The sequence below is a fragment of the Stenella coeruleoalba genome, assembly GCF_951394435.1.
Source record: "Stenella coeruleoalba genome assembly, chromosome: 13".
NCBI classification, from domain to species: Eukaryota; Metazoa; Chordata; class Mammalia; order Artiodactyla; family Delphinidae; genus Stenella; species Stenella coeruleoalba.
The window spans coordinates 49,613,939-49,627,307 of NC_137159.1; the positions used below are offsets into that span (position 1 = coordinate 49,613,939).

Here is a 13,369-nt window from a genome sequence, read left to right on the forward strand (position 1 = left end):
TATATAGCAGCCCGAACCTCTCTACTTAGGGAAAAGAGACCTGACAGATGCCTCACATGTGGCCAGGGGAACACACCTGTCTGTATCACCAATACATAATACCTTGTGTTATTTGACACTTTGAATTTTTCTAAATGCCTTTATTTCTATTTTTCATTTTCACCTCTTTCTTAGTTGAAATTTATGACATTTCTAGTGCCTTTTTAGTCATTGATTTTTGTCTTTTCTAGCAGTCATTTCATTTCTGAGTAGCATTCATATAGTTTTTATCACTATAATTCTGCATAATCAAACCAGTAATTTTGAGAATTTTTTTTTTTATTCTGAACTATATTTCTTTCAAAACATACCCCATTACTCCACCTCTAAAATTCTGTTGAATCTTTGGAAGCTGAATTACTGCCAACATGTCTTTCAGAGTTATCCCCGGTAATTTTATAATCATAGTTCCCCCAACGTGATCACTAGGTAAAATGCTCTGACTTCTCTCCTTGAATTCTTCTCTTGACAAGGCACCATCATCATTCAGATAATTGTTAAGTTCTTTCTCTGCTGTCTTCCTCTCAGAGACTGCTTCTGTTCAGCTCTCCTCACCCAAGTCTGACATTTCTCTCATACAATGTTTGGGAATCAACAGCTCTCAGGCTAATTCTGGGAAGCCTTTTGAACATTCCTTCTTTTCTTTCCTTTTCTGTGCCCCTCAATTTCTCCCTTACTCAGAGTTAATAATTCACTTTCTGTGGTAGGTAGAATTTTAGCATGGCCTCAAAGACCCCGGTAGCTGGTGTGCTTGCCCTGTACACGTTTCTGCTCTTCAGTGTGATAGACCTGGGACTATGACGGGATAGGGTAGAAGACTTTGGGCAGCCCCCAGAAGATGAGAATGACCCCCAGCTGACAGTCAGCAAGGAAACCGGACCTCAGTCCCACAAGTGCACGGTACTGACTTTGCCAACAACCACTTGAGCTAGAAAAAGGAATCTGAACTCTAGATGAGAACCCAGTCTGGCTCCCACCCTGATTTCAGCCTTGTGAGACCCTGGGCAGGACACTCAGCTCTGTCATGACCAGATTTCTGACCTAAAGAAAAGGCTAAGATAGTGATAGCTTGTTACACAACAATAGGAAAAAAAAAAAAAAAAGGGTATGTTCTTTCTGTCTTCTTCATTTGCTGACCATCTCTCCTTGCGACTGGAATTCCCACTTGTCCAAAGTACAATTTCTTAGAGACAGTATACCTCAAATCCTACCAAAGTTTGACCTCTTCTTTGGGCCTGTTTGCGTTTCTCCACTCTGATCCTTACTCTTGATTTTACTTAAGTCTATTCCTCCTCACCTCCAGGAATGTTTTTGCTTTGTTTTTTGTGATTTCCAAAGTGGTAGACTTAATCTGTTCCATGTATTTGCTTCCTCATAGGTAACATTCCTTTGGCTCACTGCTCATTAGTAATCAGGGTTGAATTCAATAGCAAGCCTGCTGTAATGCATACTTTCTGACGCTCCAGTGAAACAGATTGATTCATTTATTCACTCATTCACCGACTTGTTCACTCAACGGTTAGAATGTCAACCTAAGACACAGACTTCAGTTCTAGAAACCTCATGTTATGGTGGAGATAATGTGGTTGTAGAATCAAATAATACATTAAATAGAACTTTAAAAGTTACGTAAGTTTAAGCCATTACTCTTTGGAATAAGATATGAACATACACACACACGAAGAACATAGTTTAAGGCATTTATAGGACAAATTAGCAAATCAGTTTAAGAGAAATTTTGAAAAAGAATATGAATCAGTGCATATTTTATCCCTCAATGTATCAACTGGTGTTTTGCTTTTCTTTGAAGCAGTCGTTCACTGTCATATTTTAAGCAACTATTATATGTAAAACAACGTGTCAGGTATTTGGGAATGGCTAGTAAGGGGCAGCCAGGATTGAAAGGACACAATCTTGCCCTCTAAAAACATACCCTCTATTTTCTGCATAATGACTACATCGCCTGTCCTCACGTGTGATTTTATAGAGCACCAGGCCTTAACGCAGGTCGACACATATTTTATACACGTACAACAGTCCAGGCACAGACCATGAGCTGAGAATTAGCATGGTAGCAGCAGTCATTGTGCATTTTCTGTCAACAACACAATTTGACCTGCAGCACCGGTGTAGGCAGAGGGTGTGTAAATTACCATAGCCCAAGGATAAACAAGAAGTTAAACAAGAAGTTAGCAGAATGGGTATCAGTGATTTGGGGTGAGAAACTGCAGCCTGAGCAGAAAACAAATACATTTCATACGAAGAGTGTGAATTTTCCATGGAAATGAGAAAAGAGAATTCCTAAGAGAACTTATTTTCCTTGTCTATTTATTTCTGCCCTGTAGGAAGATGATAATGGGAAATATTTTAATAACATTGTAGGCTTTAACAAAGGCAGTGTTATTTTTGAATGATAATTTTTTTTTAGAATCGTAAACATAATCCACATCTCACTTTCAGGATATGTGCATCATCCTGAAATCAGTCTGAACACGATATTTAAATGTCTTTGAGCTCAGGGTGTGCAGCAAGAAAGCAGTAGAGCAAGGTCCAGACGTTTGTGCCCTGTGGTGTAAACTGACTCATCTGACATCTGTGAGAACGTGTGAAATCACTAGACAAGAAAAGGTCATTTTGTGCAGCACATGTATCCTAGGTAACAGTTTTTATCTAAATCTTCTTTCCTTAATTGTTCCGCGTTGCTAATTCCTTCTTCCCCTTCCAACCTAGTATGTTACCAGTGAAACTGTTGCATGAACAGTTTCTTTTAGGCAATCCTAAAGTCTAAAATTATATTTCAAATATTGGTATAATAAAAATCCATGAAAAATGTTTAAAGAGTACTAGTTGATGAATCATTCGATACAACCAAGTTTCAGTATCAAAAAAAATTTTACAACCTCCTGAAATTGGATGTAATTAGGATCTGCCCCATTAAAATTTAAGGCACTGTTGTCAGACTCTGCACAGTTGTCCTTCTTTTAAAGTAGATCTCAGTCTGTTTACTCAGTGAAGCTGGTTATTAATTTCTCATAAGTAAACGGACTAAAAATCTCCACAGAGATGCAATCAGAATGGGAGCTGAAAAGTCCTAACCCTGTTAAAATAGCTGCAATGTAAAAAAGCAGAACATTAAATGGAATAACTTCACAGAGAAGAGCTAACGATTGAACTGGGAATGACATGCCTTATCAATTTTGATTTATATAGTATCAATTTTTAGTGTGTATGTTCTTTAATTTAGTTGTACTTGGTATTAAAAGTGACCTTAGATTTCATGTTTTACCCAACACTTCAAAATATTCTCATGCATAATCGTGTATACACACATGTCCACATTCACATAATAATGTTGGACACATACAAATCTCTGATTATACACTCCTCAGGAAATTTCATCCTTCTTCCTATTCAACTGACATATAATTGAATGATTTCCAAATGTATTTCTCTAGACCAAAACTTTTGTTGAATCTCCAGACTTGGCTATCTTGCATCCTATTAAATATTTGCAGCTAAGTGCCCCACAAATATCTGAAAACACATCAAGCCCCATAACAAGTTCATGGCACCCTCAAGTCAATCTGTCTTCTGGTATACTTTAGTCAGTGAATGCTACCATCAACAACAGTGTTTCTCAGGACAGAAATTTAAGAGTATCTTAGAAACACTCACTATCAAAACCTCCATGCCTATCAGTCACCAAATTCTGACAATTTTCCCTCTGAGTTCTTCTCAAATACATCCTTTCCATCCTTATTTTGAATTCCTTAATTTCAAGCTCTCTCCATGTTTTGACAGACTATTTCCATAGATTCCTTACAAACCTTCCTCCTTCTAGGCCAGGTTTCATTCAGATACTCTCCATGAAGTACGCTCTCATTAAAAGAAAATCTTATATGTCAAAAAAAAAGAAAGTAATGAATCTTTAATATCTACACAATAAAATTTAGACTCATTAGGATGGCATATATACTTCTTTCTTCATAATTTCTCTGTAATTCCATGTTCAACTTCAGCTCCCAGCATTCCCTACATAGTAGGGAACACAGTAAGGAGCCATGAATAAGGAGTCACAGCCACTAAGCAACAACAACATCTAGAAAGGACAAACTAAAAATAATTGGCAAAATAGTAGATGTAAACCCAACTATATAAAATTAAATAAAAATGCAAAAACGAAACCCTCCAATTATAAAGCAAAGAATGTAAGTCTGGATGAAAAAGGAAGACTTGATTATAAGTCATCTATAAGACATATTAAATATAAAGATGCAGAACATTTCAAAGGAAGGGATAGAAAAATGATATGTCAGGCAACCAGCAAAAGAATTTGCATAGCATGGCCATACCAATATACATCAGCATTAGTATCTCCATACTAATATTAGATGAAATCTCAGGACAGAGTATTTCCAAAGATAAAGGGAGACATTTCATGATAAAAGGGCAATTAGGAAGACATAATAATCTTAAATGTGCGTGCAACTAATAAGCGAGCTCCAAAATACACGAAGTGAAAACAGACGAAACTGAAGAGAGAAAAAGACAAACTAACAGTGATATTTGCATATTTTAATACTCTTCTGTTAATAATGATTAGAAAATTTGACCCAAAATAGGAAAAGATCTATCTAGAAGATCTATTTAGAAGATCTAAGTAACACTATAAACTAACTTCATATAATTGACATTTGCAGACAGCTTAAAAAAAATAGGAGTAAAAATTTTTTTAACCGTCCATGGAATATTTTCTAAGATCATATGATTGATCATAAACAAGTCTCAATATATTTCAAAAGAATGAATCTACAGGGTGTGTTCTCTGACCGTGATATAATTAAATAGATATCAGTCACTATAAAATTACCAAATATTTGAAAATTAAACAGTGCACTTTTGAATAATCCAAAGAAGTCTCAAGGGAAACTTAAAAATATTTAAAACTCAATAACAAAATAACGTATCCAAATTTGTGGGGATGCTGCTAAAGAAGTGTTTTGAAGGACGTTTAGAAATTTAAATGCCTATAGAGAGAAAGAAAAGGGAAGGAGAGAGGGAGGGAGGAAAGCTCACAATTTAAGTTTCCACCTTAAAAAGTGTTTTAGTCTACTCCAGCTGCCCTAACAAAATACCATAGGAAGGTTGGCTTAAGCAGCAGAAATTTATTTTCTCACAGTTCTAGAGGGAAGAAGTCCAAGGTCATGGTGCCCTCATGGTTAGTTTCTCTTGAGAGTTCTCTTCCCGGCTTATAGATGGCCGCCTTCTCTCTGTCTTCATGTAGCTGGAATAGATAGAACAAGCTCTCTCCTGTCTCTTCTTATACAGGCACTAACCTCATCTCGAGGGCTCCACCCTCATGACCTTATCTAAACCCCCATCTCCAAATACCATCACATTGGAAAAGAGGGATTCATGTATGAATTTAGGAGAACACAATTCAGTTCATAGCAAGTTAGCGTTTCATGTTTCAAAATTTACAGGTTTTAAAGAGAAGATAACTTTCAGAAACTTGCATCGTTTACAAGTATTAACGAATCCCTACCCAATACTATGCTAATTTCAACCTAAAATCAACCTTGAATAACCCAGTCCCCTAACACTGTATGTACCCTGACTACTTCTCCCCTTTGAAGACCCCACTCAGACTCTGTGAAGATGGTGTTCTCCCATGTTCAGTAAATTTACTGAACTCAGCTTTGTAAAATCAACATGTTGCCTTGGTGGTCCTTGAAGGGAAATTCTAACATTAAATAAATTTATAACAGATACAATAATAAAAATAAAAGAGAAATCTCTCGCCTAAAGATTAATTAAATGCATAACCTCATTACACCTTGATTGGTACTCTTATTGCCATGCTTAATTAAAGAGTTGGGGGGGCATAAAGCCCAAATATGTATATGTGTGTGTATATATATATATACACACACACACACACACACACACACACACACACAGTTGACCTGCCTACTGTCACAGAAATGAATGGTTATTAATTTTATTAAAAAATTCTCAGTCCCTGAAGTTCATAAAAGCATTTTTAGGATAATCATTCACAGAAGTTTTCCAAGGACTTCTTAAAGTAGTTAACATGGTCCCAACTATACTTATGGGATATCTTAACATAGACTGTAATGGACTCTAGTGTCGATGAGTCTTTAAAATGGACTAACTCTGTTCTGGCTCCAGAGCTGTGTTCCTAAGAAGCCTACAGAGAGCTCTTTTGAGTTTTCTCAGCACATTATAATCATTATCAAGTTAATTTGTGTGACACCCCAGTGAGAGAAGTAAATACTGCTACCCTTCTTTAACAAATGAGGAAAGTGAGACATAACAGAGGTCAAGTTTCATTTCTAATCTGCTGTACGAATTAAAAGTTTTTTTTCTATGCCTCATCCCCAGCCATCTTAAGAGTAGACACAGATTCTTGCTCTTGTAATATTGTCATTTGTTCCAAATCACTAGTGTCTAAACACAGAAGAGAGGTTCATAATGTTTAGAACATCAGTTCATCAGTGGGAATAATCCCATTAATGGGATTTTAATATGTTTTATCTGTAGAGATCAATACAAACCCTAGTTTGCTATTTCAGCATAAAATATAAACAAACTGCTCAGTACACATAATGGCTCCAGTAGTAGCAAAACAGTTCATCATCTAAGAAGACAAAAGGTCCCTCCATTAAAATGCTCCAACAGTTGCCAGTTAGACTTTATAAGAATACCAGCTTCTAATTACAACTTCATACCATAAAAAAAAAATTATTCCCTCATTTCCTTCTTTCCATTCTTGTAACAAAACAGCAATCATAGAAATTAGGTTGGCATGGAGAATATCCAGACAAGAACTTGATATTGCTCTGATCAACCATATTTATCTGATAAACCAATATTGCTCTGATAAACCAACATCAAAATAAAATATTTTGTGCATTTTACACACATTATCTCATTTAGTATTTATCACAATCCAAATCAAAATAGAGCAGATATTATTCTCCCTCTATACAAACAAGGAAACTAAAACACAAAGTGCTGATGCTACTTTCCTGAAACAAGTAAGTGATAGTAGGGTAAGAACCCATACCTTTGACTTTAAGTCAGTGTCTCCAACACATTACTGCATCTTGTGGTGTCTAGGCTATGCTTTCCAGAGTCCAATGGCCACAATTCTTAGTAAAACTTGTCTTGGTAACAACAAGGCTATGATCACTGTAATATCAGTAGGATACATTAGCTTAAAAGCAAAACTTTCAAAAAACCATTGCCACATTAAAGAAATGTCTTATATATAAATAAATGTCAAATTGAAAGTTTTAGGTCACATAATACCCTCTAGATGTACTTAATGGTACCATAATGGCCTATTTCTAAAGGTATAATTTTGATGCCTAGGAACAGATTTTTTTCTTGTGGATTCTAAACAGATTTCCAGAAAGGTTATATAATTCTCTTTAAAACATTCACATGATTTTATATTCTAAGATACATTTCTGTGTTTCAATTTTAGCAAAATGGGTCATCCTTAGTAATATCTGAAGCAAGATATTACCAGTTTCTTTATTGCACTCCTTTAAAATACATTTTAGTTATATTCTATTATCATAAACTCTTAGTAATAGTAGAGGAATTCATGATATCATATCTCTAAAGTACATCTGAACAAGCTCTTCTTCATCAGACAAAACGATTTTGAGTAATGAATGGGGTACACTTTTCAAAGGTACTCAATTTTGAGAAATTTTTCATAACTAAGGTACAAAGCAATTAAAAGCATATCATTTAGTAAGTGGTATATTTGAATTATTAAACATGCCTCTTACCTGAAGTCTCCTGGAGTGTGTTCCACATATAAATAAGGCTGAGGAATTAAGTTTAGGTACAGGAAAATAAAGTTTAGAGATTAAATATATGACCAAAATATTTTTAAATGTAAGAGAGAAAAAATATTCTAACAATGAGGAAAATAGATGGCTTTTTACCTTGGCTAAAAGGTTAATAAATAAAAGCTCATAAGAACAGATTAGCAAAGAATGCATTGCCCATTGAAGGAAACCTCAGATGGGGATAAGAACAAAATAGTTAAAATTTATTGAATATACTGATCTTTGTGCTTAGAATTTTACATAAACCATCTCATTTAATCCTGACACAAATTCTGTGAGGTAGACAGTATTACTAAGATCCATTTTATATGTGAGGAAATACAATGGAGTTTGTATTAGTCTGCTAGGGCTGCCATAAGAAAGCACCATAGGCTGGGTGGCTTAAACAACAGAAATTTATCACTTCACAGTTCTGGAGGCTAGAAGTCCATAATCAAGGTGTCAGAATTGGTGTTCCTCACTCATTTTTGGTAGCTGACAACAGATAATTTTTTTTTAACAGAAAACATGATTTTTCTGTAGAAAAATTCTAAGTGACTGTACTAGAAAATGGAAGGCATGCTTTGGCCTTTGATTAAAATCTTCATGCATAAAATTTACACACTAATAGTGAATCAGAACAAAGCCAATAGCCTAACCCAATGGCAAAACCCTGTTACATTAGTTTATCTGAGATTGTTGCTTTCTTTCCATTCCCTCCTACCCTCCCTCCTTTCCTTTCTTTCTTTTCCTTTCTTTCCTCTTAAACATTTTTCTTTCTCTCTGTCTCCTTTTTAGTTTGGTATATATACTGGGAAGATTAGCATATGACAATCCATCTAAGGAGATTTACACAAATTATTCATTCTACCTTAAGACAAATGTAGTGATTTTTGATACAATTTTGTACTTTTTATTCTGCTTTAAATAAGGAAAGCCCAGCGACGTTAATTGGAAGAAGGACCATAATGTATTAACACCCCTGTATTCTTTTAAGAAGGAAAAGCAGTAATGGTAATATGGCAGGAGCTGAGAAGGTCAGGCTTGATCAGGTTTTCCATGTGATCTCCAGAAGAGTGGTTTCAGTAGATTGTTGCTGCTAGTATAACTCTTGGGTAGGACTTCACAGGACAAGGGCCTGAAGAGATGGGAAGATCTCAGATCATGGAGGATCCTGAATGGCATGTGGAAGAGTTTGAATTCTATATAAGATGGGAACAAGGAAAAGCTTAAGATGGGGAAGAAATAATATCAAATTTCAATTTCAGAAAAGTTCCCTTTGGTAAGAATATGAAGAATACATTGGAGAGATAGTAGCCTATTTAAGAAAAAATTACTTCAGACTAGGTAATGGGAAAATAATGACCTAGTAAGACAACAGTGGTAAGAAGGAAGAGAAAATGGTAGAATTGGGAATTAAGTATTCTTCCTGCTTTCTGCAGCACCTTACACAGTATCTGCCAATAAATGCCCTTGAATAAATGCAGTAAAATGTCTAGGATTTGGATAAAGATTCTGGGGGGGCAGGGGAAAGGTAGTAAAGAGTTTCAAATAGGGCTGTCTTTAATCTAACCTCTTTTCCTGAACAAGATTTGGGTCTCAGCATCTCATTTATGAAGTTGTATGGACGTTTCCCACGAATACCATGTGCTAAAGTGCAGATGAGCAATTATCTTTTTGTTCTTACTTTAACCCAGTTATATAAAGAATTTGACAGCTCAGGCAAGAAATATTAAGACCAAAAATCCAGCATGAGATTACATAGTCTGTCTCCTTTTGCTCATCTCAAATCATAGATGTGACCTGGTAAAGTTAAACCATCAATGCCTGATCTGAAACAGGTGTTCTTAACAGGGTGTCTTCCGTCTCTGCCAACTAGACCACAAGTTTTCGTTTCTCCTGGAACCTGGAAAATAGACTGTGCCTTTGTCCTGAACAGTGTGCTTCTTTGCTCTATTTTTTTCTTATCCTTTTCTTTTTTTAAAATCATATATTGATCTAATAGGAGGAAGTACGGCTTTAATTTTGTTATTGACTACCTAAATAGACCTTCCTGCTTGTTTAGTTCCTGTTTAACTGAAAAGGAAAACTTCATTCAACACTATCTCTACCGTCACAGCAATGATAATGTGACCACTGCACACTGCTTTATGTTTTCATTATTTTCTCTGCACATAAATAAGGTGTCAAGAGTTTTAATACTTCACGAACAATATTCTGTAAATTATAGTAATATACTGTACTTCTTTGACCTTTTCAATATTGTGTGATTTGGTTGGCTGACCTCTCTATTTATAGCTCTGCTGAGTAGAGGGGAAGGAATGGATATCCTGCCGCTAATGAAAATATCGTATATTGAAAGAGTCAAATGATGATACTGTCTTGGTACAGATGACTGTATTTCACAAGATATACAGCATCAGGCATTGTAATTGTGATAAGTCATTCTCTTGACAAAAGGTATAATGGGATTAGAAAACTGCCAAAATTAATTCATTTACTGACAGGGTTTTTACCCAGGCTAAGAAGAGTGTGAATTTTTAAACAAAATCTCCTTAGAACCTGAACTTTGAAGTCACATTCCTTTTATTTCTCTACAGATACTTAAGATGGCATGTTTGGTACTTACATTAGTTAAGAATGGTTAAGAGTGATGATGGAGAATTTTCTTTTACAGCCTTAAAGAACAATGATCAAATTACATTTTCTCTTTCATTTGGAATTTTTGGTACAGTTTTGCCTTTTGGGAATAAGGAATGCATTCTTTAGGCTTCATACTGAATGGTTTTAATGATAGAGATAATATAAAATATTTGAAGAGAATTATTCATATTATTGTCTTTTGGCTCTATGCGTATGCCGACTTGTGTTATATTGCTTGCCGAAAAAATATTTAGGGCATTTCTAACTTTCATGAGCTATTCATTAAGCAAATCAGTATTGTTGCTATTCAACTTCTTTTGGACTATGCCTTTACCTTACAGGAAAGGGGAGGGATACATAAGCCAATTTTATCACAACAGAGAGAGTTTCTTCTTTGTCAATTTGTGTAACTACTTTGCCATCATTTAAAAGTAACTTTTGCCTTGAGAACATGTGGAAGAGAAGTTGAGCTCTCTTGCGGTCCTTGTTAATTTGTCATGATATAGTAATGCATGCAGGAGCAATCCTAATTAATGTGATGACTTGGCTTATTTCACAGGCATCTGAACTCTGCCCCCAAGACATCAGTGCATCATCTATAGTCCAAGCTTTGAGAAAAATGGCCCTGCACACCTCATTCCGTTCTCAGTAGTTTTTTTTTCTTCTTCTTCCTTTTTTCTTTTCTATGCATTGTAAATGAAGAGCTTTCACTTCAAGGAGACCTGCAACCTCCCCATCTGAAAAGCAGTAGAGATCTGCTCTGCTGTTCATTTTCATTTAGTGTCTTGGATTTACTCATTTGAACAGCTTTTGGGAAGCCATTATGTGTTAAAGGATTTTAGACAGGTTAGGTATGATTTATAACATAAGGTGGAATTAGACAGGTTTGGTTTGATTAAACAGCACATCTGTTGGGGTGGTGGTGGAAAGATTCATGAAGTAAAATCAAGTCAAAGAGAGAAAAATGAAACGGCTGTGTGTAGCATGAAAGAGGATATATGTGATTGGAGATACTTAATCATATATGCGACTCTATCGACCCGATTTCCTAATGTATGCTCAGATATTTCCCGAACTTTGTCTCATTTTATCCTCACAATGATTCTCCAAGATAATCCTGCTCTTCCCATCCACAGAAGGGGAAACTGAGCTTCTTTTTTTTTTTTTTTTCCTTTCTTTTATTAACATCTTTACTGGAGTATAATTGCTTTACAATGGTGTGTTAGTTTCTGCTTTATAGCATAGTGAATCAGCTATACATATACATATATCCCCATATCTCCTCCCTCTTGCATCTCCCTCCCACCCTCCCTATCCCACCCCTCTAGGTGGTTGCATAGCACCGAACTGATCTCCATGTGTTATGCGGCAGCTTCCCACTAGCTATCTGTTTTACATTTGGTAGTGTATATATGTCCATGCTACTATCTCACTTTGTCCCAGCTTACCCTTCCCCCTCCCCGTGTCCTCAAGTCCATTCTCTACGTCTGCGTCTTTCTTCCTTTCCTGCCCCTAGATTCTTCAGAACCATTTTTTTTTTTAGATTCCATATATATGTGTTAGCATACAGTATTTGTTTTTCTCTTTCTGACTTGCTTCACTCTGTATGACAGACTCTAGGTCCATTACCTCACTACAAATAACTCAATTTCATTTCTTTTATGGCTGAGTAATATTCCATTGTATATATGTGCCACATCTTTATCCATTCATCTGTTGATGGACACTTAGGTTGCTTCCATGTCCTGGCTATTGTAAATAGAGCTGCAGTGAACACTGTGGTACATGACTCTTTTTGAATTATGGTTTTCTCAGGGTATATGCCCAGTAGTGGGATTGCTGGGTCATATGGTAGTTCTATTTGTAGTTTTTTAAGGAACCTCCATACTGTTCTCCATAGTAGCTGTATCAGTTTATATTCCCACCAACAGTGCAAGAGGGTTCCCTTTTCTCCACATCCTCTCCAGCATTTATTGTTTGTAGAGTTTTTGATGATGTTCTGAAGGTGTGAGGTGATACCTCATTGTAGTTTTGATTTGCATTTCTCTAATGATTAGTGATGTTGAGAATCCTTTCATGTTTCTGTTGGCAATCTGTATATCTTCTTTGGAGAAATGTCTCTTTAGGTCTTCTGCCCATTTTTGGATTCGGTTGTTTGTTTTTTCGGTTGGTTGTTTTTTTGATATTGAGCTGCATGAGCTGCTTGTAAATTTTGGAGATTAATCCTTTGTCAGTTGCTTCACTTGCAAATGTTTTCTCCCATTCTGAGGGCTGTATTTTCATCTTGTTTATGGTTTCCTTTGCTGTGCAAAAGCTTTTAAGTTTCATTAGGTAACACTTGTTTATTTTTGTATTTATTTCAATTTCTCTAGCAGGTGGGTCAAAAAGGATCTTGCTGTGATTTATGTCATAGAGTGTTCTGCCTACGTTTCCCTCTGTTTTATAAGTGTCTGGCCTTACATTTAGGTCTTTAATCAATTTCGAGTTTATTTTTGTGTATGGTGTTAGGCAGTGTTCTAATTTCATTCTTTTATATGTATCTGTCCAGTTTTCCCAGCACCACTTATTGAAGCGGCTGTCTTTTCTCCATAGTATATTCTTGCCTCCTTTATCAAAAATAAGGTGACCATATGTGTGTGGGTTTATCTCTGGGCTTTCTGTCCTGTTCAGTTGATCTATATTTCTGTTTTTGTGCCAGTACCATACTTTTTTTTGAATTTTATTTATTTTTTTATACAGCAGGTTCTTATTAGTCATGAATTATATACACATCACTGTATACATGTCGATCTCAATCGCCCAATTCAGCACACCACTAC

General features: G+C 35.8%; 1 protein-coding gene and 1 long non-coding RNA gene across 6 annotated transcripts in view; one reads left to right on the forward strand and one right to left on the reverse strand.

The window, feature by feature from the left end:
* The window catches only part of LOC307196279, a 284,982-nt gene that overhangs the window by 198,331 nt on the left and 73,282 nt on the right, over positions 1 to 13,369 (forward strand). The window lies entirely within an intron of this gene.
* Positions 1 to 13,369, reverse strand: part of GTF2A1L (general transcription factor IIA subunit 1 like) — a 959,941-nt gene that overhangs the window by 18,835 nt on the left and 927,737 nt on the right. For all 5 annotated transcript variants that reach the window (XR_013831083.1, XR_013831084.1, XR_013831085.1 and 2 more), the window contains one exon: positions 5,217 to 5,323. The gene's annotated coding sequence lies outside the window, so the exon portion shown is untranslated. The remainder of the gene's footprint in view (positions 1 to 5,216; positions 5,324 to 13,369) is intronic.